This window comes from Panthera leo, chromosome D4 (assembly GCF_018350215.1).
Source record: "Panthera leo isolate Ple1 chromosome D4, P.leo_Ple1_pat1.1, whole genome shotgun sequence".
NCBI lineage: Eukaryota > Metazoa > Chordata > Mammalia > Carnivora > Felidae > Panthera > Panthera leo.
Genome location: NC_056691.1, coordinates 58,005,001 through 58,030,391, shown reverse-complemented (window position 1 = coordinate 58,030,391; position 25,391 = coordinate 58,005,001). Strand labels below are relative to the sequence as shown.

Sequence of the window (25,391 nt, the reverse complement as noted above, 5' to 3'; positions counted from 1 at the left end):
TGTGAAGACTAAATCCTCATTTCAAACAGGATTATTATAAATGAGATGAGGCCTTGAGAAAATTACAAAGCCAAGGAAGAGAAGTAACTGATCACGGTCCATTTTCTGCAGTTTGATACTTGATACTGATAAATAAATTAAAATCTCTGGCTTCTCCAAACCACTTACCTATGTGAAAAAGAGGCTTAAAATTTTGTGTAAATTAGCTTGACACTTAGCAAAAATAGCATAGCAGATGCCCAGTAATGAATGAATGCTTTTCCTTTTAGATAAGTGATTCTCAACCTTGGCTGCATATTAGAATCATCCAGAAAGCTTTTAAAACTCTAAATGCCCAGACTGTGCACCTCTACCAGTTAAATCAGAATCTCGGGGGTATGACAGCTCCCTAGGTGATTATAATGTGTATCCATGGTTGAGAACCACCACTATAATATAATATTCAGAATTTCTGCCCTTTGTCCGGGTGTCACGTCCAATGCCAAATGACACAATTTGAGACACTTGCATAATTCTGTGTAGCCTGACTCCTAAGTAGATTCAGATGCTTTGATAATAGACACCTGGCCTTGAACCTGTGTGCCAGGGCCCGGTGAATTCCAGGTGGGCTTCTGGATTCTGTGTCTATAACCCTGGCAACAAAGAATGCTGCAGGTACAAATCAATTTAAAAAATAGCAAAAAAGACTTGAATAGACACTTCGCAAAAGATAATATATGAATAAGACGAATAAGCACAAGAAAGGTTCTCAGCGTCTTTAGTCATCAGGGAAATACATATTAAAACCATAATGCAATATAATTTCACACCCACTGACAACTCCAAAAGACTGACGATACCAAATATTGGCAAGGATAGAGCAACTGGAACTCCCGTGCACTGCTGGTGAGAGCATGAAATGGCACAACTACTTGGAATAACCATCTAGCAGTTTCTTATAAAGTCAAATATTCACTTGTCTAATGACCCAGCAATTCCCCTCCTAGGAAATAAAAACCAATGTTCACTAGAAATGTTCAAGAATGTTCATAGTATCTTTATTCACAATAGTTAAAAACTGCAAACAACTCCAATTGTCCATCTACAAGGAAATGAATTAACAGATTGTGTTGTATTCACACAATGGCATGCTACTCAGCAAGAAAAAGGAACAAATGACTGGCGCACGCAAAACACAGATGAATCTCAGAAACATTATGTTGAGGGAAAGAAGCATGACACAGAATGTATATGGCGTGATTCCATTTATACGAGGTTCAAAGAGAGGCCAAACTAGGGGCGCCTGGCCAGCTCGGTCGGTAGAGCTTGTGACTCTTTTTCTTTCTTTCTTTCTTTCTTTCTTTCTTTCTTTCTTTCTTTCTTTCTTTCTTTTTTTTTTTTTTTTTGAAGTTTATTTACTTATTTTGAGAGAGAGAGAGAGCATGGAAGGGGGCAGAGAGAGAATCCCAAGCAGGCTCCTCACTGTCAGCATAGAGCTTCGATGCGTGGCTTGAATCCACAAACCATGAGATCATGACCAGAGCTGAAACCAAGAGTTGGACGCTTAACCAACTGAGCCACCCAAGTGTGCAACTCTTGATCTTGGGGTTGTGAGTTTGAGCCCCGCATTGGGTGTACAGATTACTTAAAAATAAAAAAATCCTTAAAAAAATTCAAAGGGAGTCAAAACTAATCTCTGGTAATAGAAATCAGAGTAGTTGGGGCGCCTGGGTGACTCAGTTGGTTCAGCGTCCGACTTCAGCTTAGGTCATGATCTCGCGGTTTGTGAGTTCGAGCCCAAGGTTGGGCTCTGTGCTGACAGCTCAGAGCCTGGAGCCTGCTTCAGATTCTGTGCCTCCCTCTCTCTCTGCCCCTTCCTCTCTGGTTCTCTCTCTCTCTCTCTCTCAAAAATAAATAAACATTAAAAAGAAAAGAAAAAGAAATCAGAGTAGTTGTTTTCTGGGGGCAGGGAGGGGAGCTACACAAGGGTTGACTAGAAAGGGACAGGAGAATGAGGGAATTTTTTTGAGTGATAGAAATATTCTAATATTCTATTCACCTGGGTGGTTACCACTGTCAAAACTCAAAGAACTGTACACTTAAGGTCTATGCATCTTATTCTATGTAAATCATACTCCCATAAGTAAAGTATTTAAAAATTATATGAGAAGAAGAATGGAAGCCCTATGACCACACATAATTGGTCCCTCTCTCCAGGAAACTTCTTGACTTTGGCAAGGTGAGAACCAGTACAGGCTCTCAAGAGCCCTCTCACCACAGCTAGTGCCCCAGATCTCTTTCCCCATTAGGGCAAAGGCTCAGAGGTGGCAGAGTGAAGGGCACTTTGGAGAATATCAAGTAGTGCTGTTTGTAGTGCTGTGGTTCTACTGGAGTGTGGAGCATGTGAAGGAGAAGTTGGGAAACAGAAATGTCAAGGAAGCCCTTGAATGCCAGGTGGAAGAGCTTGATCTTTATCGTAGGCGGTGGAGTCTGCTAGAGGTTTTGAATAGACAATCCTTCTCAAATAAATGCCTTCTTCTTGAGGGTTTCCCCGATCCACCTGTGATGCTTAATGCCCCATGGAATCCAGAGGAATGCACAGAACCTGTTAGCCAAAGATCCTCCTCGTGGATTCTTTAAACTTAGAGCCTTGGCCCTCTGATGATGAGCGGAAGTATGAAGGCTGCTGTTTGCTTTGGATTCAGACTTGTTTTTTAGTCCTTTCCTAATCCCACAGACATGATTTCACGGACATTTTCCAGAATAGCTTACTTTCCAGATCTTGTTCTTCATCTTCAACTCACTCCTCACACTCTGCAATCTTATTTCTCATTCCACTATTCTTCTTAAACCACTCTCACATAGAAGATGAATTCTATTAATTAGAACTCTGTATTAGTTTAACTATTACTGTAGGACAAATTATCCTAAAACTTAGTTTGCATGAAAACAATGATAATCATATATTACCTTTCACATTTTTTATGGGTCAGGACATCAGAGAGGGCACCACAGGGCACCACCAGAATGGCTTGCCTCTCTGTTCTGTGATGTCTCAGTCTTAGCTGGAAGACTTGAAGACTGGAGGCTGGCATCATCTGAAGGCTCATTCACCCACATCTAGTGATAGATTCCAGCTCTCAGCTGAGACCTTAGCTGGGCTTGTGGGTTGCAGCTACACATGGCTTCTCTAAGTGGATTAGGTTTCCTCACAAGATACTGGGTGGGTTACAAAGGCGAATGTTGGAAGAGAGACAGAAAGAGAGAGATGGAATCTGTACCTTTTTACGTCTTAGCCTCAGAAGTCACATAGCATCACTGTACCATCCTCCACTGGTCAGGGCAGTCACAAGCCCCACCCAGACTCAAGGGATGGGAACACAGACCCCACCTTGGTGGAAAGGATATCAGTCATTGCAAGAAAAGCACTGGTGCAGTGAGATAAATATATTGATGCAGCCATCACTGGAAAATACAATCATTTTCAATTTCATTTACAGAAACCCCAAGACTAACTGGCTTAAACTAAGAGGAAATTTATTGACTCACATATGAAAACTCCAGGCGTAGGGGTGACCCCAAATAAGGCTTGAATAAATCTCAAGCTATGTCCTCAGACCCAGTTTCTCTTTTCTTCATCTCTGGGCTCAGCTTCTTCCATGCTAGCTTGAGTCTCAGACAGATTCTCCCTTCATGGTGGCAAGATGCTGCCACAGCTCCACCTACACACCATCTCTTGCTCAGTTACTGCAGGAAAAGAGAAATATGCTTCTATGACAGTTTACACGAACATCCTAGAAACTGAGTTTCTTTGGCTCTAATTGTCCTGACTTTGCTCTGGTGCCCATCCCTGAGCAATTTGCTGTCATCAAGAAAATGTACTGCATGAACTGCCATGGGCTTGAGTCACACAGCCACCTCCAGAACCAGGGGCAAGGTCAGCATCATCATAAGTCACAGGTCTTCTACAACAGAGATTAATTCAGCGATGAGAACAGAATTTACAGGAGACAAGGGACAGGAGGACAGGGGTTTATATTTCTCATAGCACAGAAAGTCTGGGATCACACAGCTACTGGTGTCATCCCATGCTTCCATGGTTTCAGACAGGTAGAGCTGTGGTTCTCTTGATCCTTCCACTTTTTCCAAAAGATGAATGCTCCAGGGGTGCCTGGGTGGCTCAGTCGGTTGAGCGTCTGACTTCAGCTCAGGTCATGATCTCACGGCTCTGTGAGTTCGAGCCCCACATCGGGCTCTGTGCTGACGGCTTGGAGCCTGGAGCCTGGAGCCTGCTTTGGATTCTGTGTCTCCCTCTCTCTCTGCCCCTAACCCATTCGCATTCTGTCTCTGTCTCTCTCAAAAATAAATAAACATTAAAAAAAATTTTTTTAAAAGATGGATGTTCCCGTTCTAGTTATCATGTCTGTCTAGATATCATGTCTCTTTGGCGCCATAGATCACATTGCCACTGCTCACCTTAAGGTGGTTGGGAAACTGAGTACAGGTGAGGCAGGCAAGGGAGAAGAGGGTTGGAAAGAGCATTAAGTTATCCAGCCCATAGTCTGTCAAATCAACCCCTGGGCATAGAGGTATGTCTGCTTCACCCAAATCACATGGCTGAAGAAAGAAGTGATGTCTCTTTCATAGAAAAATTGGAGCACACTTACCATAAGAAGGCTAATGAGATGCTGAATGGCAAACATAAGAACTGGCCACTGCCTCAATGACCTTTCTTTGAATTCTGCAAAAGTCTTTCCTTTCTGTGGGAAGTGCAGAAGAAACCCTGGTGACTTCTTACTAGTAATTGCCAAATTCTGTAGTAATTTAAGTAATTTTCTTATTGGATCTCTCTTTTGCATTGGATACTATTGATCATTCCTTTAAAAAAATTTTTTTTTAATGTTTATTTATTTTTGAAGGAGAGAGAGACAGAGTGTGAGCCGGGGGTCGGGGGGCAGAGAGAGAGGGAGACACAGAATCTGAAGCAGGCTCCAGGCTCTGAGCTGTCAGCACAAAGCCCAACGCGGGGCTCTAACCCACAAACTGCGAGAGCATGACCTGAGCCGAAGTCGGACGCTCAACCGACTGAGCCACCCAGGTGCCCCGATCATTCCTTTATTTCTGCAACTCCTTACTTCTTTTTTTAAAAAAAGATTTTATTTTTAAGTCATCTCTACTCCCAACATGGGGCTGAAACTCACAACCCCAGATCAAGAGCTGCATGCTCCACCAACTGAGCCAGTCTGGCACCCCTGTAACTCATTACTTCTTCATTAAAACGGTTTCCCTTGCTTCTGTGACACTGAGCTTTTTGGGTTGTCCTTGAACCTCTCTGACCATATGATCTGTGCATTTGAGAGTCCCTTCTTCATGCCCCTATTCCACACACATGAATCTGCCTGCAGCCAAACACTTTTCTCTTTCTGTCTACTCCCTTCTCTTTGTCATGTTTCTTAATCTGACTGCTCAGTTTAGGTATTTTCATTCTTATTTCCATAATAAAGAAATTTAAGGTTGTTAATCTTCTTGTAAGGAGAGATTTGGCCCATTTGTATGAACTTTGTTATGTAGTGCTCTCCCTTTTGTAAAGATCTAAATAGAGTTTGCTTTCCTTGAGTTTATTTTGTAATATGAATAATGCATACTCTGCTTTCTTTTTGTTTGCACTTGGCTGTTGTCTTTTCCTAAAGGTTGTGTTTAATGTTTCTGCTCATTCATATGTTCCACACACTTGACTTAAATACACACACTGGACTTCCATCTAGTACATGCATGGGCCCTCTTAACTTTCCATGTTTATTAGTTTAAATGCCATGGCTGCACACCCAGAGATTTCTGAACTTTGGTCCACTACTGAAAGGACTTTGGAGGCCCTTGATATACTGCATGGCAGAGATATTGAGGAGACTGAATCAGGCAGGGTTCTTTGATTGTCAGCAACAGAAACCAGCTCTGGCTAACTTTAAAAAAATATATGGGCTAATTCACAGAAGAAAAGAAAGGCTGAAGAACTAAAACCCTATCACCCACAGGGAAACATTCAAATTCATTAAACATAGTAGAAATGTTCTTTTATTCCCCCCCCCCCCCCCCCAGTGAGACATTGTTCTAAGTACCAGGAAATCAGCGGGAACCTCTACTTTCAAGACACATATGTCTAATGTGGATCTAGACCCAGGGCTTGGCTCAATAGCCTCTTATCCTGCCACTTTCCAACATACACAGTTAATACCTTAAATATCTTAAATACCACAGTTATGCATTTCCCTCATGGACTAGGTTCTTTCCTTAATGTTTGCATATCTTCTATTATTCTCCTCTTTCTGCCTGTAATGCCCTCTCCCACATTTTTATTTGATGACCTTCTATCCAGTCTTCAAAAATCAAGCAAAATGTCACCACTATTACGGGGAGGTCAATAAATGACTCCCACATTTTCCCTGCTCAGTTGGAAACTACTATATTTCTCTTTCTTTCTTTTTCTTTCTTTCCTTTTAAGTTTGTTTTGACAGAGAAAGAGAGCAGGGGAGGGGCAGAGAGAGAGAGGGAGAGAGAGAATCCCTAGCAGGCTCCAGGCTAGAGCCTGACTCGGGCTTGATCCCATGAACCAAACCATGAGATCATGACCTGAGCCAGAAACTAAGAGTCAGAAATTCAACCTGAGTGAGCCACCTGGAAGGTCCCACTGAGAACTATTTCATATGTAGATTGATAACATATCTCATATGCTGATTGAATAAAAAATGTCATTTTTATCATTAATAAAGTCTAAGTTAGAGAATATGGCTTATGTTTGAGGCCAAATGACTTTGTTAATATTTGGCCGTACAGTTAGGCAGACATTTAAAAAAATATTTAAAGTTTTATTTTATCTATTACAAGTATTGTTTCTAACATTATTTTAAATTATTTTTATTTTATCTACTAGTTATAGAAAAATATTTTTGTTAGCAATGATATTATAGTCAGTACCATGTGATTAAATGAATTTCATTATTTAAAATTTTTTTTAAAAATAGGGCCACCTGGGAGCACCTGGGTGGCTCAGTCAGTTAAGCGTCCGACTTTGGCTCAGGTCACGATCTCACGGTCAGTGAGCTCGAGCCCCGCGTTGGGCTCTGGGCTGATGGCTCAGAGCCTGGAGCCTGCTTTGGATTCTGTGTCTCCCTCTCTCTCTGCCCCTCCCCCACTCATGCTCTGTTTCTCTCTCTCTCTCTCAAGATAAATAAACATTTAAAAAATTAAAAAAAAAAATACAGTTGCATGCTCTGCTGACTGACCCTGTCAGGCACCTCAAATTAATGGATTTTGGGGCACCTGGGTGGCTCAGTCGGTTGAGCATCCGACTTCAGCTCAGGTCACGATCTCCCGGTCCGTGGGTTCGAGCCCCGCGTCGGGCTCTGGGCTGATGGCTCAGAGCCTGGAGCCTGCTTCTGATTCTGTGTGTCTCTCTCTCTCTGCCCCTCCCCCATTCATGCTCTGTCTCTCTCTGTCTCAAAAATAAATAAACGTTAAAAAAAATAAAAAAAAAAAATAGGGGCACCTGGGTGGGTCAGTCAAACATCTGACTCTTGACTTTGGCTCTGGTTACGATCTCACAGGTTCGTGGGTTTGAGCCCCACGTGGAGCTCTGCGCTGACAGCGTGCGGAGCGTACTTGGGATTCTCTCTCTGCCTGTCCCTCCTGCTCTCTCTCTCTCTCTCTCTCAAAATAAATAAACTTTAAAAATTTTTAAAAATAATTTGTGATATAGAAATTTAAATGTCTGTTCTCATTTCAACTTCTTTGGATGCTTTGTTTTGAGGCTGTCATAGCTAAAAAAGATGCCTCATGGTGATATGTAAACCCAAGACTATATCAAAACTTGATTTCCTCTTTCAGTTGTATATTCCCATTGTTTTTTGTTGAAATTCAGGTTAGTAAATATCCATCTTTCATCATATTAGTCAGTTTTTCTTGCAAACTATTTGGAAGATGTGGAATTATAATAATTTTAACAAATGACTTAAAAAACAATGATGCTTTTATCTGAAAGATTTTTAAATTGGTTAACAATTTTTTCCCATTTTCTATGTACATGTATATAAATTTTATAGGTGACTCCCATTGGTTTTTATAATAAAATCCTGTAATTATATAAAATGCTTTTTCATAATTATAAAATTCTTTCATAATTCTCTCTGCATTTATCTGTTTAATTTTTTCCACATTTATTGACATATAATTGACATAACAAACTGCACATACTTATAGCGTACAATTTGGTGAGTTTTGACAGTGTTATATAGCTGTAAAACCATCAACATACCTTGAGTATCCTATACCCTTCCCTAATATGTCTGTGACCTTTTCCTCACTCAGCTCCAGACAGTTGCTGATCTCCTATAATACTTGAGTTGTCAAAGTATGGACTAAAATATCTGCCAGGTTCATCTGGGCTTGTGCCAAAGGATAAAAAAGAGAGGTAAGTGCTGAGCCTTGTATATATTATTCCTTCTTGCAAACTCACCAGTCACATAAGCTACTATTCCTCCCTTTTTTTTTTTTAAATTTTTTTTTAACGTTTATTTATTTTTGAGACAGAGAGAGACAGAGCATGAACGGGGGAGGGGCAGAGAGAGAGGGAGACACAGAATCGGAAGCAGGCTCCAGGCTCTGAGCCATCAGCCCAGAGCCCGACGCGGGGCTCGAAGCGGGGCTCGAACTCACAGACCACGAGATGGTGACCTGAGCCGAAGTCGGACGCTCAACCGACTGAGCCACCCAGGCGCCCCACTACTATTCCTCCCTTTAAGGAACTCCCAGCATAGGAATGCAAGAAACCTGGGATAAGGAGGTTCCTTCTTTAACAATGCTTTTCCTTCCTCCTCATACAGTCATTAACTACTCTGGACTCCCACTTTGTAAACACTTCCGTAATAATGTGGAGAAAACATTACTTAGCGGAATTCACGGAGGACTGCAAAAAGATATGTTGAGCCTGCTCTCTATCAGAGAAGGAGCTAGGAATAGAGTGTCAGGAAAGTGAGCTTTCAGAAGGTGGTGGAGTGTCAGAAATGGAGTCAGAGGCAGCTGAAAGTTGCATTTTGTTTGATATCACCCTACCTCCATTTACTCTATGTTAACGAGGGTGAATTTTTATACACATGTAAAAATGGTGATGGGCCAGAGATTCAAGATCAGGTGTGATGAGGGGCGGAATAGAGACAGTGTACCAGTACTGAGAGAGTTTCCATGAAAGGACCAAGAGAACCCAAATATTTAGTTATCCAAAGATTTTTTCAAGGGTCATGTTGTAACCAGCCTCCAAGATGGCCCCCAGTGATTCTCCTCTTCTCCCTTCTCCTCTCCACTCCTTCCTACAATGAATTGGGTGGTCTGTGTAACCTATAGAATATCATGGTAATGATGGAGGGTGATTTTCAAGGCGACGTCACAAAAGACAGCCTTTTATGCCTTGCTCTTTCTTGGATCACTAGCTCTGGAGGAAGCCAGCAGCCAAGTTCTAAGGACACTCAAGCAGCACCAAGGGGAGGTCCACATGGCAAGAAATTAAAGCCTCCTGAGCAGCTATGTGAGTCTATCTTGGAAATGAATCCACCAGTCTCAGGCCAACATCTTAACTGCAAGCTCATAGAGACCCTTTGCCACCATTATCTTATGTTTTGCAAACTGTGGTCACTCAGCTGCTTCCCTGAAAGACTCCGAGCTCCTAGAACCCTGAACCCTGGACTTGTTTATTTAAGTCTGTCCCCATCACAGCAGGCAGATTAAAGGCTAAAAGAAAGTGTGTTGGATGAACAATGGTTGCCCTCTAATCAAATGAATGAATAAATGAATGAAGGAGGGAGATATACCCAGGGTCCTTTGAGTCAAAAGGCACAGACTTCATCTCTAGGTCTTTCTGAAAAACTAGACCTATATCTCACAATAGCAACATCCAAGGGAGAAACTATGACTACTTTCACATAGACTAGGAAAGACTGCCAAACCCTCAAAACAATGGGAAGGAGTCTTCAAGTATCACGGAAAGAAGAGATGTCACTTTGGTAACTGTGGGTGGCAAAGCAGGATTAGAGCAAGGAGACAACTCCCCTGTGAGTACCTCATTTTACAGCATATGTTTTCCAACAGTCTTGTGAGGTAATCAGAGATAGGATTACAGCTCCATTTTGTTGAAGAGAAAATTGAGAATCAGAGCAGGAAAGCAACTAGCCTGAAGTCACACAGGAAACACATAGTCCTTAAATTCCCAACCAGAGAGTTGTTCCAAGACCCTCTAATGTATTTCTCAAAAGATTGCTTTAGGGGCGGCTGGGTGGCTCAGTCGGTTAAGCGTTCGACTTTGGCTCAGGTCATGATGTTGGGGTTTGTGGACTTGAGCCCCACATCCGGCTCTGTGCAGACAGCTCAGAGCCTGGAGCCTGCTTTGGATTCTGTGTCTCCCTCTCTCTCTGCCCCTCTCCTGCTCACGCTCTGTCTCTCTCTATCTCAAAAATAAATAAACATTTAAAAAAATTTAAAAAAGGAGAAGATTGCTTTGTATTCCTCTTGGCCTAAGCCTGCACCCACCACAGACCCCTAGGCAAAGGAAAGGAAGTGAAAAGAGTAGTTGCTTTCCTGCTGAGAACACTTCCAGTCTGTTTGCAAAGAGATCCCACCAAACCGCCTATTTATTGGGGTGGGGGTGGACAGGGGTTTGAGCAGGGATTTATGAAAGGAAAAGGAAGGGCTGAAGAAGCTCTGGATGGCAGAATTCCACTCAGCGTCATTTAGGCCCCTCCTCCTCCCAGAAGCCAGCTAGGAATGATCCTCCTCGCCTGAAACTCCCACTCCTTTTTCTGAACTCATTGTGAAGTTGGTGGGTGACGTATTGGGAGAGCAGAGCAGTGAGAGGAAGTGGGGCATTGCCTGGATTTCACGGATTTACCTCCATTTGTACCCCCATCTCCACCTCCTAATGTACTTTATACGGGCCTCTATCATAGGTCTTATCAATCCAGCCCAGTCTAAATAAATTATATAAACTCTTCTCTGGCATATTTGGCAAAGAATGAAGGATTTCTGCAGTTTCTCAGTAATTACTCTTTAAATATTAATAATTGAGATAAAGACAAAAGAAGAGAACACTAAATGTAAGTATTTACAAATACTCTGCCTACTGTCTTTTCCCTGGAAACAGGAGCATAACAGAAGCTGAGAGCAGACCAGACTGCTTTTCAGGAGAAAGAAGGGAAGCAGGGAAAGGGGGAGAGAAGAGGCAAATGGGCGGCGGTGAGTGGTGGGAAGAGATGGAGATGAAATGAGCTGTCACCCTGAAGGATGGAGCTCTGGGGAGAGATTTGTACTGAGAAGTTTCGTGAAATAATCGTATGTGTTGTGATATAATTCCCATCTTGTTTCCAAGGGCATTCAGTAAAGATTTCTGCTCTTGTAGAGTCTCATTTGTGTTTCTCTTAGAGGCACCACTGACCCAATTCTGCCCTAAAAATGATGACACACGTCTCAGTTAAGTTATAATAATGCTACTTCTACTACTACTAATAGCATCTACTCTTTAAAAAAAAATTGTTTTAAACATTTTTTTTTTAAATTTTTTTTAACGTTTATTTATTTTTGAGACAGAGAGAGACAGAGCATGAACAGGGGAGGGGCAGAGAGAGAGGGAGACACAGAATCTGAAACAGGCTCCAGGCTCTGAGCTGTCAGCACAGAGCCCGACGCGGGGCTTGAACTCACGGACCGTGAGATCATGACCTGAGCCGAAGTTGGACGCTTAACCGACCGAGCCACCTAGGTGCCCCACATTTATTTATTTTTGAGACAGAGAGAGACAGAGCATCAACGGGAGAGGGTCAGAGAGAGAGAGGGAGACACAGAATCCGAAACAGGCTCCAGGCTCTGAGCTGTCAGCACAGAGCCCAACGCGGGGCTCGAACCCACAAACCGTGATATCATGACCTGAGCTGAAGTCGGACGCTTAACCGACTGAGCCACCCAGGCGCCCAGTAGCAACTACTCTTTAGTGAGTGCCTTTTGTGTGCCAGATCCAGACACTTGTAATGTCATCAACTGGATTTAAAATGTTTCTAATTGACTACAAATAGCTTTGTATGATTGGTGATTCACAGATATTCGCAGGTATGATCTGTTCCTGGAGTCACAAACTCATTTGTCTGCAAGGATGAGTCTCTAGTGAAGTGGGCTATCTTTAACAGTATAAATTTGATATTGACCGTGCGGGTCAGGTGATGTAAGGGAGGAACAGACACAGGTCAACTGGAGAGCCATGCCCCAAGAAGGCAGCTGCTACTTAGTCTAGGCCAATTTTTGCCATGAGGAAATACAGCCTCACTGTTACTGGATCCTGTGTAAGTTTTTCCACAGAAGTCAGAAATGCCTTTTCATATGTATTCCTAATTTTTAAATTAATTATAAATCTTTAGGAGAACTAGCTTGTGGCCTCTCTTTACTAAAAGGGGCCAAAGAAGAAACGGTAATTAATGTCATTTGGTCAGAAAAGCTTAAGCCACTCGGCTCTTGAGAAAAAAGGGAAAAACAACAAAACAAAACAAAAACAAAAACAAAATGAAACCAAAACCAGAGACCAGAACAGGAACACGGTGTGTCACAAGGCTTTTGTAGAAACTTGGTTTCTTTATAATCCAGCTTATATCCTTTTAGGTCTGTAGTTCTCTAACTCAGCTGCTGGATTTCCCTAAAGGAAATTGCGTACTGGCTGAAGATGACACAGTGAAATCATAAAGAAAAGTGTTCAAGTTTAAAAGATAGGCTGTGTTCCAGCTGAGTGAAGCAACCAGATCTGTTCTGGGCTTCCCTACATTTCCAGCCACAGCAATTTCTGGGACTGGTTCCTACTGGGGGTCCAGGGGAGAAAGCTAAATTTCTTAAAATCCTTCCACCTGCACAGCACACTGTTGCTGAGTTCTGTGTTCTAAGGCCAAAAATAGGGTAAGAATGGAAAAAGGGAATGGGAGTGGGGGTGGGGATGAGAGGGAGATTTAAATTCTCAGGCTCAAATAATGTCAGAGCAGGGAGGGACCTTAGATAGCATTCTAACCCAATTTTTATACATCTTTTATTTCTTAACATTTCAAAATTAGGATATACTTGTGCTAACAGATTGCTATAAATAGAAAGCAGACACTCCTTCCTCTCTTGCCTTCATTTACAGCTGGAGAAACAAGCTCGTAGAGGGAAGTGATATGCATTGTCACCTAGTTAGAGTGCAGGGCAAGTTTTCACGGAGATCGACATTGGGATTGAGCAGGATTGTTTCCTATAGAAAGGGAAGAGGCTGGAATGTTGAGGAGAACGTTTAGTCTCAGATATTTTTATATCTGAGAAAAGACAGGAAGAAAAAGAGACTATGCTCAGAGTTTTATATATGTTGTTGTTGTTGTTGTTGTTGTTGTTGTTGTTGTTGTTGTTTTTACGTAAGCCTTACCTCTCCCCTGGGAGGGAGGTATAGTTATTCTCATATTAAACATGAGGAAACTGGGGATCAGAGGGTTAATTAACTTGCCCAATATCACACAACTAGAAAAGTGGAGTAACTAGAATCCAGGTCTCTATAACCCTCAAGTTTCAATCCCATATATCACTCATGTAAATTAAAAATGGTTTCCTCTGCCTCTGGGCACGTGAAGCCCAGCACCAGAGCTCATGGAGATGGTGGGTACGTTCTACAGTGCATTGGCTGTGTGTTCTCCTCCAAGTGCATGGCCCTTAGCTACTATGCAATATGGTTTATCAAAAAAAAAAAAAAATCAGGACATTTTCATTATGATACGTCTTTACTAACTCTCCAAATTTTCTTTGAACTTTATTCTGATGTGAGAGAATGGGGAACGGAGTACCTGCTGAGAGACTCTAAGATGCAGGGGCAAGAAAAGGGAAGAGAGTCATACTGCTCAGACACAAGGGTACCATATCTTGGTCAGCAATGAAGAGAACCCTGGAGATCTGGGTTGTGAGGCTATCATCCACCCTGATATAGCTAATTGACTTGGGTCTTGGTTTTCTCCCATGTAAAGTGGTACAAAGAAGGGATTGGACCAAATGAATTCTGAGGTTCCTTCCAACTCTGAGGTCTATGGTTCCAAGAATAGATATAGATGCCCAGTGGGGGAAATGTTTTAAATCAGCCAAAAACTTAACAAGCAAAAGAGAAGAGACTCATATGAAGAATAGAAGACAGGCAGACTACAGATATCATTTAATCTAGTGTCTGAAAAATGGTATCTAGTCTCTGCTGCAGTAAGCTCTTGCCCCCTTGAGACAGGCCATGTCATTGTTGGCCAGTTCTCATGGTTAGAATTTCTTACAGTGAGTCAGACTTGCTTTCTGAGACCAAACTGTGCCATGGGAACCATAGAGCCCATTTTAAATATACTTCCAAAAAATAGTCTTCAGATATTGGAAAACAGTGAATGTAACTCCCCATACTTATCTCTTCTCCAGGATAAGTATTCCTTGAACCACACCATTCATCCCTCAAGAGACAGGGTTTCAGGTCCCGTGATCCGGGCTCATTCATTCAACAAACATTTGCGAGGCATATATGTGCCATGTTCCGTGGGAAAAACTGGGAATACACAAGGTGAAGAAGACACAGTCCTAACACTCAAGGGCTTTACTTCTAGTGGGAATGACAAAGAAGTCCCTAAACCATTGCACCAACCCTAGTAGAAGGTGTGTAAGTGTAGTGGGGGTCGAAGAAGGAGACAGTCAAATCTACCCAACGGGTCAGGAGGACTTTGTGGAGGAGAGACTTCTTCCTCTGTAGGTCCGTACATAAATCACTTTATCTTCCTCTTCATCCAAGGACTTTACCTCCTTCTGCCTTCTTTTCTTGGCATTTCTCTAACACATCCTGTTAGAGTGTTATGTTTCAGGAAATTTTTTAAAAATATATTCATCTGCCACCTTAGAAATGTTTTCATAAGAAGAGAATCTAGCAGCTTGTGACAAGAATGACTATTTCGGCACATAAAGTCTGAGACACTTTTACCAGCTCCCATTCTTACAGTCTCTCCAACCTAGCTTTCCTCTCTTTCGTTATTCTCTTTTTCTTCCTTTCTCCTTCAGGATTTCTCTCACTCTTCCTTTCAAGGCATTTTTACAATCTCATAGTTAATCCTCACCACACAGCTTTTTTGTAAATTCAGATGGGTTAAGGGACATGACAGAGGGCACAAGCTGGGAAGTAGCAGAAGCACGATTTGAACCTAGCTCGTCCGATAAATATTCACATTCAATTATAGGAAAAGAGGTCACAGGGTTTCTATCTGACCCTTTGCTAATACATGAATGCATATTTGAAAATATAATCATTTCCACTACAGGCTAAAATGCAGGCCTAATTCTCCCACCTAGTTCCCTTCTATCCTTCTTGGATGAAGTATAAAATATCCTCTCCTAACTGCGTTTAACCTGTTTCTGCTAAATGTACGTATTTTCAAAGTATTTAATCATCACTTTCACATAAAAAAGTTGTCTTCTCAAAAAAATTTTTTTTTATCTTCTCATAATGTCCTGAGCAGGTAAATGTGTCAAAGTCCTTTATCTTATCTTAGAGGATGCAGCATGATATAAAAAACAAGGTTTCCTAAAAGTCAGCAATCTCTATACCACTTTCATTATTTTTGCTACATTCTTGAACTACTTACAGCACTTTAAAAAACTATTTTAATTTTGGGGTACCTGGGTGGCTCAGTGGATTGAACATCTAACTCTTGATTTCGGCTCAGGTCATGATTTCACAGTTTGTGAGATTGAGCCCTGCATAGGGCTGCATGCTGACAGGGAGGAGCCCACTTGAGATTCTCTCCCTCTCTCTCGCTCTCTCTGCCCCTACCCCATGAGGACGTGTTCTCTCTCTCTCTTTCTCTCACTCTCTGTCTCTCTCTCTCTCAGAGTAAATGAATAAACTTTTAAAAAACCCTGTTTTAATTTCAATTTATTTACTTTTTTAACTTAAATTTTAAGGTGAACTTTAAATCTTTATATAGTGTCCCTATATGTAATGCCAAATTTTGATGTGCTCTTTATGTGTTCTTAATATTAAAATAAATGTATAATTATAGTATCTATAAACATTTGTTCTGCACTACTTAAAATAACCTCAAGAGCACATCGGTGAAACCAAGGCTGCTGCATGCAAAACTCTAAGGGTGCCATTTACATCATGGTCATGTCAGAGCTGTTCAAAGCTGTGGCTACACACGTTAGCCTGAGTAAACCTTGGGAACTTTAAGAAATAATGGAAAATAGAAAGGATACTTAATGGGAGTCTGTAAACCTGTACTTGAGCCCTGGCACTGCCCCTGACTTACGGTGTGATTGAGGGTAGATCCTTTCATCTCTCTGGACCCCAGCTTCCAGATCTGAAAATTGAGGGGGGTTGACCTGAAGAGCTAAAAAGTTGTTACCATCTTTGTTGTATTGTTGTCCAATCTGTGTTGGATTGTTACAATCCAGTTGTTAACAATCTTTCTTTTGAGTAGATTTAGTCATTTTAGATACCATTCTGAAGCTTTCCCTAGCTCTTACTCCCAGAGGAAAGCCTTGCTGTTATTGTAATTCAGCCAGATAAAATGGGTACTTACAGACAGAGAAAAAGAATTTTCTTTGCTCCTGTACTCAGGAGATAAGATCAGGCAAGTCTTCCAAGACAGGGTTCACATTGGGCAAGAGGGCAGCTCTGGGGAAAATTGTGGATTTCATGTTATTGTATAAAGCCAGATGTTACCACTATGTTTATAGATACCGGTATCTGTGAATTTTTTTTCTCTTGACTAGAGAGTAAGCTGTTTGAAAGTAGGATGAAATCCTCATAGTGCATTAATGCAGTAGGATCACAGTAAATGTTTGAAAATGGGAACACAAAGGGAAGGAGAGAAAGGAAAAGGGAGACAATGGAAGAAAGGAAGGGAAGAGAAAAAGATGGGACTGGAGGGCTTGTCCTTTTATTCTCTAGAATAGGCTAAATCATTTTGGCTCATCACAGGAGTGACACCTAGATGTGAAGGACGATTATTTCACAATTTCTGTTCTTTGTCTTAATTTTCAAGAATGCATTATTTCACACAGTAGAAATGCCATATAGGATGTTTTTCTAATCCTTTCACCACAGTTAAGACTATTTTGAGATTTCCCTTGTGTATCTTTGATCTTTTATTCATAAATGCATCCTATTTAAGTGATTTAAATACAATGCTAATTATTGTCTATTTTATTAATTCATTTATTTATTCCAAAAATACTTTTGAGCCCCTACTATGTGTCAGAACCCATGCTAGACATTGCTGAAAATATAATGATGAATAAGATATAGTTCATGACCTCAAATTTTCTATAGGCTATTTTGGGAGAAAGACGGGTAAGTTACAAAAGACCATTGACATTTATGAATTACTATTCATTGTTTCAGCTATCCAATTCATGAAGAGCCTCAGAGATCCATGACATGAATCTAATTGTAATGAGAATAATTACACTGATATTGTGGGCTGTTGAGAGGATTAACTTAGATAATGCATTTTTAAACACCCAGCATGAATTTGAATCAAGAGCACTGTAAAAATCTTGTACAGGAGGAACTCACTTGGCTAGTCAAGCCAAACAGAGAAAATGGGTTGTAAAGAGGTGGGAAATGAAGATAGAATACCCCATTCTCCAAATTTGGGGAAGGGAAAACATTTCTTGTCATCAATTTAAAAAATACATGAAATCAGCAGCACAAATTGTAAAACATAAGTGACAATCCAAGTTCTTGTGTGGCAGTATTTATAAAAATTACAAACTATCAAGATAAAAAGAAAAAGAAACATAATGATTGAAAAGAAAAAACATAAGCATGCTGATATAAATCCAGTGAAGACCACTCCTCCTGCCATCTCCACCTAGATGACAATCTGTTTCCCTTCTGCACAAATATAGTTGTTCATATCAAACTCGCACAGTTTGTATCACTTAGAACAATTTCTGACGCATCTTTAGTTGTCAATCTTTTTTAACTCTGATGACATTATTTGAAATTCTCAAAAGTGTTTTAATTTTTCTTCTTTGACCCCCCTCTCAGTGGCTGTGTTCAGAGCAGCCTCTATTCTCTGTCTGTTTGCTTCTTTATTTCAGCTCTTATTGTTTATACCTCCTATTGCCTCTTCTTTACCTCGCCAGAATTATTTGGGGAGAATTAGTGTTTCAGAGACTGGAGAAACTGCCCTAGTGTGTCTTGAGGGTTCAGGACCTTGGACAGCAACATAGGTGCCCTCCCCATTTCAACATTCTCCTCATGGTATGCCTGTGCAACCAATTATGAACAGTAATCATAAATGTATGTGTCAGGGACATGCCATAAGACTCAATTTAATTAGTGTTATCCTAGCAGAATAAACAAAGTGTTGTAAGAGAACCAAGGAGGGAGAGATTGAATCTTCCTAAAGAATCTGGGAAATTTTCCTACAGAAGGTAACAGGATACTGGGTCCTAGGAGAATAGTAGTCATAGTATCCAGCTGTTTGAGCTAAGAGACATCTCAATTGTCATTGTATACAATTTTAGTTTGAAAAAAGTTTTGCGTAGTGAATCAGGATTAATATGGACTGTGAATTACAGAAAACCTAAATAACTTAAAAATAAGGAAGTTTGTTTCTTTCATATAAAAGACATTCAGAGAAAATCAATATAGAGCTGATATGGAGACTTCACAGTTATTAGAGACCCAAGATCCTTATGTCTTTCTCTTCTACTATCCTTAATGCATTCAAATGTGGAGAGTAACTCATGATAGCAGCTAAAACTTGAGTCATCACATCTGCATTCCCAGCAGAATAAAGGGGAGAGTTATAATGGTACCTCTACTATCTAACTCAGTCCTTCTTAAGAACGTGCCCTGGAAATTCCACCCTACAACTTCCGTTCACATTTTACTGGTCATTCCTTGCTGCAGGAGAAGTCAGGGAATGTGATATTTTAGCTGGACATATTACAGTCCATAACAAAATGAGAATTTTGTTAGTAAGAAAGGAGAATAAATATTAGACAATCTGTAGTCTCTGCCACACTTAATAAGCTCTTTAAGGGACCTTGTGGGTCATGTTCTCCTTTGTATCCTAGAGCTTAGCCCAGCAAATGAATAAACTGCATTTTAGAAAAATTGCAAAATCTCCAATTCCTCATGAAAGGTTTTTCTCATTGCACTCTATTTTCCAGAATTTCTACTCACTGGTCCTGTTTCCCCTCTGACGTCACCCTGAGTAAGTCCTTTGTCTTATGTGGAAAACCTTCAGCTATCTAGAGACACTTCCCATGTTCTGTCTCTTTCTCCGAGGTATTTGCTTCTCTAGGACAATGACCTCCATCTTTTCAGCAATTTCTTATAAGACATGACTCCTGGATTCTCCCTTCCAATTTGGCCCTCATGGCAGAAATTTTGTCCCATCCTGGAGCCAGGAATTAATTAATCCATTTCAACCATGGGTAGGACCTAACTTCAGGTGCTGTCTGGGCTTTGTACTGACTAAAATAAGGCCTTATAAATTATTTTATTTAATTCCCTTGCAATTAAACTTCTTACAAAGTAGATGAGGGAAAAAGAGAGACACATGAAAAGTAAACCATAATCCCCAAAATTGTCACTTGAAATTCACAAAATGTTACTTCCCTGTGTTTCATATTAATAGCCCCTGGCACACTGGGGCTGCCTTTTGGTTGCAGCCCCAGGTTCTGTTCCCTGTTTTCTTTGGGAGTTGAACATCCAGGTCCCATTCCCCTATTTCTCTTCTCCTCAAAGCCTTGCGTCTTTCCAGTTAAAACATTGTTCACTTATTGCACAATGGAGCTTGCACTCTCTACCCTGCAAAGTCAGAAAGAAATTTCCTAGAAGATTTAGCCTTTAGCCCAAGGCCTCAAATTTGCCTGACCTCCCATTAAGCACCCCACCCACCCTTGATCCAGCCTATTTTACTGTTTCTGGGTTCCCTGATTAACTCTGTCTTTAGATATTTTATGAATATATTCACCCACCCATGTAGCCAATACATAGATCAAGATACAGAATTTTTAAAAATTGTATAGGAGTATAGTTGAAATACGTTACATTAGTTTCAGGTATACAAATAGTGATTCAACATCTCTTTACGTTATGCTATGCTCACCACAAGTGTAGCTACCATCTATCGCCAAACAGCGCTATTATAATATCATTGACTGTATTTCCTATGCTGTACCCTTTATTCTCATGACTTATTCATCATAACTTAAAGTTTGTATCTTCCACTCCCTTTCACCCATTTTACCCACTCCCTCCCCACCGCCTCTGGCAACCATCAGTTTGTTCTGATTCTACTTTTTGTTTGTTCATTTATTTTGTTTTTAGAGTGAAATCATATGGTATTTGTATTTCTCAATCTGACTTATTTTACTTGCAAAATACCCTCTAGGTCCATCCAAGTTGTCACAATTGACAATATCTCATTTTTTATGGTTGTATAATACTCCATTATCTATGTGTACATCTTCTTTATCCATTCATCTATCAATGGAGACTTATGTTGTTCCCATATCTTTTTTTAAATAAAAAAAATTATTTAGAGAGAGAAAGAGAGAGCAAGTAAGGGAGGGGCAGAGAGAGAGAGCGTGAGAGAGAATCCCAAGCAGGCTCCATGCTGTCAGCACAGAGCCAGACACAAGGCTTCGTCCCACAATGAGATCATGACCTGAGCAGAAATCAACAGTCGGCCGGGGGGGGGGGGGGGGGCGCCTGGGCGGCTCAGTTGGTTAAGAGTCTAACTCTTGACTGCCGCTCAGGTCATGATCTCACGGTTTGTGAGTTTGAAGCCCACATTGGGCTCTGTGATGCTCTCTCTCCCTGCCCCTCCCCTGCTTTCTCTCTCTCTCAAAATAAATAAGTAAACATTAAAAAAAAAAAAAAAAGAAATCAAAAGTCAGCGGCTTAAACTGACTGAGCCACCTATGTACCCAATGTTGCTTCAGTATCTTGGCTATTGTGAATAATGCTGCAATAAACATAGGGGTGCATATATCTTTTCAAATCAGTGTTTTGTTTTCTTTGGGTAAATATCCAGTAGTGGAATTATTGGATCGTATAATATTTATATTTTTAATTTTTTGAGGAACCTCCATACTGTTTTTCGCGTTGTCTTTACCAATTTACATTCCCACCAACAGTGCATAAGGATTCCAAGATAAAGAATATTTGTAGCCACCTAGAAGACTCCTATGTGCCTCCATTCAGTGAACACTCACCCGTCAATGACAGCCCCTATTCTAGTGAGTTTGCCTGTTTTTGAACTTCAGGTAAGTGGAATTATCCAGTATGTACTCTTTTGCATCTGACTTCTTTCCTTCATCATTAAGTTGGAGAGATTCACTCATGTTGTGAGTAGCACTATTTTGTTCTTTTCCATTGCTGTGTCCATTGTGGCAAAGGTTTTCAACATTATTTCAATTTGAGTCCAATCTATAGACAAGATGGAGAACCTCGGCTCTAGAGTCAGAAAAAACAGGGGTTGAATCCTATCTTCAAAATTATTTGACCTGGATTCACCCCTGAAATGTCTACTCTCATGGTCATTGGGCTCAATTAGATATTGAGTTTCACTTAATTATTATAGGCCTTACATGGCATCAAATTAACTCACAAAGGCCCAAGATAACAGCATCTGGTACTTCTCCTCCGTAGTTCTTGTAGTAATCTAATAATTAGTTTCCTTTTGCCTCCCCCTGCAAGGGGACAGCTCAGGTACAAGGAGTTAAGATTACATCAGTGCATATAGTGACAACCTTAGTTTAGAAATGACCTATCTTAAATAAGAATCAATATTTTGCATCCTATGGACACCCTTTCAGATTCCCTGTGGGAGATTAGTTTACTGCACTCAGGGAGATCCAAAGTCATGGCTTCCTACCTTAGATATCCTGACTTACATGCACTTTACCAATTGGGAGTTATTTTTACCATAAACAATGCGGCCTAATATCATAGCCCTCATTGTACCTTTATTGTATTTCCAGGGAGACAGAACATAAAGTTAACCCAAATTTGTCCTGAAAGGAGGAGAAAGGGAAAATGCTATATTCATATTCTCTTCAGCTGACACGCTAACCAAGGAGATTAGGTCTGAAAATGACTTTCTCTTTGAGTCAAAAACAGTATTTGCTGTATGAAAATGCTTAGTAAGTGTTTGCCAATGAGTAAATTATGACAAATAACAACATTAAAGAGTTGCTTCACTCTCAACATTTAACTAAAACAAAACCAAACCAAATGACTATTATGTTACCTTGGGTGAATCTTAATTTCTCCTAACTTCTGCTACCTCTTCTGTGAAATGGAAATAACTGTTCCCAATTTATTGGGATTGTTGTAAGAATTAAATGAGATAATGTATGTAAAAGATGTTACAAACAGCTAGACTTCATTATTATAAATGGAGAGGAGGCCTATATAGAGAGAAGGGATTTGTTAGCAAGTTACATATGGTGGCAGAACTGTTCAGGTCTCCTGACTTCCAGCCCAGTGCTTGTCCACGATACCATGTGGCCCCTTTTCACAGGTTGTCTTACCTAGTTATTGTTTAGGAAATCAAACATCCTAAAACAATCAGGACTTTTGTCCAAGAGAGACAACTTCTGTGAAGGGTCCACTTTGCCCTGTAGACTGCTCACCCATCCTGCACAGGACACAGTCCACTCAGATGCCCTTCTCCTGGTGTTAAGGGTGAAATTAAGATTTTTCTCCAGGCCATAAGAAAAAGTGAAACTTATGTTCTCAGCTTGCTGCTGACTAGCAGATGAAGGGCAAACAGAACCTCCAAGCATTCATTCTTGAAGACTCTGGCTCCTTTTTCAACAGCCACTGCAAGAAGGGGATATGAAAAGCAATATGATCAGAAGGTAATGAAAGAACAAATCTCACTGGGAGTTAAATACCATTGTTAAAAAAAAAAAAAAAAAAAAAAAGCACCATGGGCAGAAGCCCAAAAATCAGAGGCTTCCCCGAGTGTTCTTTGAATCCATTTTTTTTAAGTTGTTAAAAACACCCTTAAAATAAACCTGCCATCTTGTGAGGACAGGAAGAAGGTTACCCGTCTTTCCATCTCCATCTGTAGGGCTAGCTCAGCTTTAGGCTTCCTTGAGCCACACTCCCCCGCCTCCAGCCTGTTCTTTACAACATGTCAGGGTGGGGTTGATTATAGTTTCTTTCCCTAACTTAGCGAAATTCAGTCAGAATTAAAATTTGAAGTGAATTTGAAGGAAAGACTATATAGTAGTTCGCTTCACAATGCGTTTTATTCTTGCTATTTCATATTCTCTAATCATTTCTCTTTTTTTATGTTTATTTTTAAGAGAGACTCAGAGTGCGAGTCGGGAGGGACAGAGAAAGAGAGGAAGACACAGAATTTGAAACAGACTCCAGGCAAAGCCCAACGCGGGACTCGAACTCAGGAATGGCGAGATCATGACCTGAGCCGAAGTTGGAATGTTTAACCGACTGAACCATCCAGGCATCCCTAGTATTCTCTAATAATTTCTAACATTGCTCTCAGCCATTTGTATTTATCAGTATGAGTTTGGATCAGGTCAGTTTGTGAGTTAGGTCAGGGCTCAGGTTATATCTAAGATTAGAGCTCAATCTGCCGCTAAGGTCATGGCTCATACTTCGGTTGGGATCAGGGTTCACCCTGTGATTACAGCTCCATCTATGGTGGGCTATGAATATAATCTGTGATTAGGGTAGAGACCTGTCTGTGACTAGTGTTAAGGCTCCATCTGTGCTGTAATCAGGTCTCAGCCTGTGGCAGAGATCAGATTTGTTCGTGGTGGGCACAAGGATTCAATCAGGGGCTGGGCTCATAGCAGGATAGGGTTCTATTCCGGGAAAGAAGGTCATGAAGTGTTGGTCAGAAGTTCAAAGAGTCCATTGAGTTGCTGTCAGATCAGAGGACTGAGCAGATGGGGGAACCAGAGAACCAAGTGGGGGGGGGGGGCGGGTCAAATAGAGTTGGTGACTGCCATCACCATGGCTTACATTAAAAGGACTAACCATACCAAGTGTGGGTGAGGATTTGGAGCACCTGGAGCTTTCTTATATTGCTCGTAGGAGTATACATTGAAAAACTATATTGAACAGCTCTGGCAGTATAAATAAAGGTAGGCATATATATGTATGCCATCTGGGTTCAGCATTTCCACTCCTGGAATTGACAGACAACTGCTACACACAACATGGATAAATCTCATGAAATAGTGTTAAGCAAAAGAAGCCAGACACCAACGAATATTTTATGATTCCATTTATAAGAAGTTCAAAAACAGACAAAATTAATCTTTGATGATAGGAACTAGATAAGGGTTACATTTGGGGGAGATATTAACTGGAGGGGGGCACAAAGAAGCCTTCCAAAAGTCTATGTTTTGAACTGGATGGTGGTTACACCATACATAAAAATTCACTGAACATTTAACATTTGTACCTTTTGCTACATGTAAGTTCTATCTCAATGAGAGAAAAGAGAGTAAGGAAACCGTATGGAAGTGTGGTTGGCTAGGGACACCTGGCTGGCTCAGTTGGTAGAACATGTGACTCTTGATCTCAGGGTGGTGAGTTCCAGCCCCACAATGGATGTTGAGATTACTTAAGAAAAAAAAAATTTTTTTTAAGTGTGGTTGAGGGGAACCTGGCTGGCTCAGTTGATTGAGTGTTGGACTCTTGATTTTGGCTTGGGTCATGATCCCAGGGTCATGGAGTTGAGCCCCGAGTTGGACTCCATGCTGGGCGTGGAGCCTGTTTGGATTCTCTCTCTCTCTCTCTCTCTCTCTCTCTCTCTCTCTCTCTGCCCTTCTCGCAGGTTCACATGCATACTCTCTCTCTCTTTAAAAAAAAAGAAAAGGTGGTTGAAAAAAAATTTAGCTGAAGACTGGTTGGGGAGTTAATGCCATAATGGCTTGTTGAGCCTGGGGAGTGGGCCTGGAGGGTGTCGGGGGTAGAGGGGTGCAGCCTTTGAAGCAATCACACTGGGAATAATATGGTGTTAGAAAGCCACACACTTGGAGTCAAAAGTCCTGAGTTTGGATCTCAGCACTGTGCTTAGTATCTAATCCAGTGGGAAACATGGTATGTTGTGATCTGTCATGAGGTACCCCACAAATTATTCATTGGTAATTATAAGTCACTGAAGCTTTTAATATTTTCCTATTAATTCCTTTCAATTCGTGATACATGCATTTGGTTACAAACAAATTAAGCCTTATAGAACAGTATACAGTGAAAAGTCTATTTTACTCCCATTTCTGACTCCAAACACCAGTTCCTCAGTCTCCCTCTTGAGAGACAACCACTATCCTTGGCTTCTTAAATATCA

The 25,391-nt window shown here is 40.9% G+C and overlaps 1 long non-coding RNA gene across 3 annotated transcripts in view; it reads left to right on the top strand.

The window, feature by feature from the left end:
- LOC122205356 overlaps positions 1 to 23,409 on the top strand; it is a 52,655-nt gene extending 29,246 nt beyond the window's left edge. The window contains exons 2-5 of one of the 3 annotated variants that reach the window (XR_006196018.1): positions 8,341 to 8,443; positions 19,219 to 19,262; positions 21,196 to 21,324; positions 23,377 to 23,409. This is a non-coding gene — a long non-coding RNA (uncharacterized LOC122205356). Of the gene's footprint in view, positions 1 to 8,340; positions 8,444 to 9,458; positions 9,961 to 19,218; positions 19,263 to 21,195; positions 21,325 to 22,041; positions 22,125 to 23,376 lie in introns of those variants that run through there. The other 2 variants (XR_006196017.1, XR_006196016.1) reach the window with 2 other exon arrangements.
- The last annotated feature ends 1,982 nt before the right edge of the window (positions 23,410 to 25,391 follow it).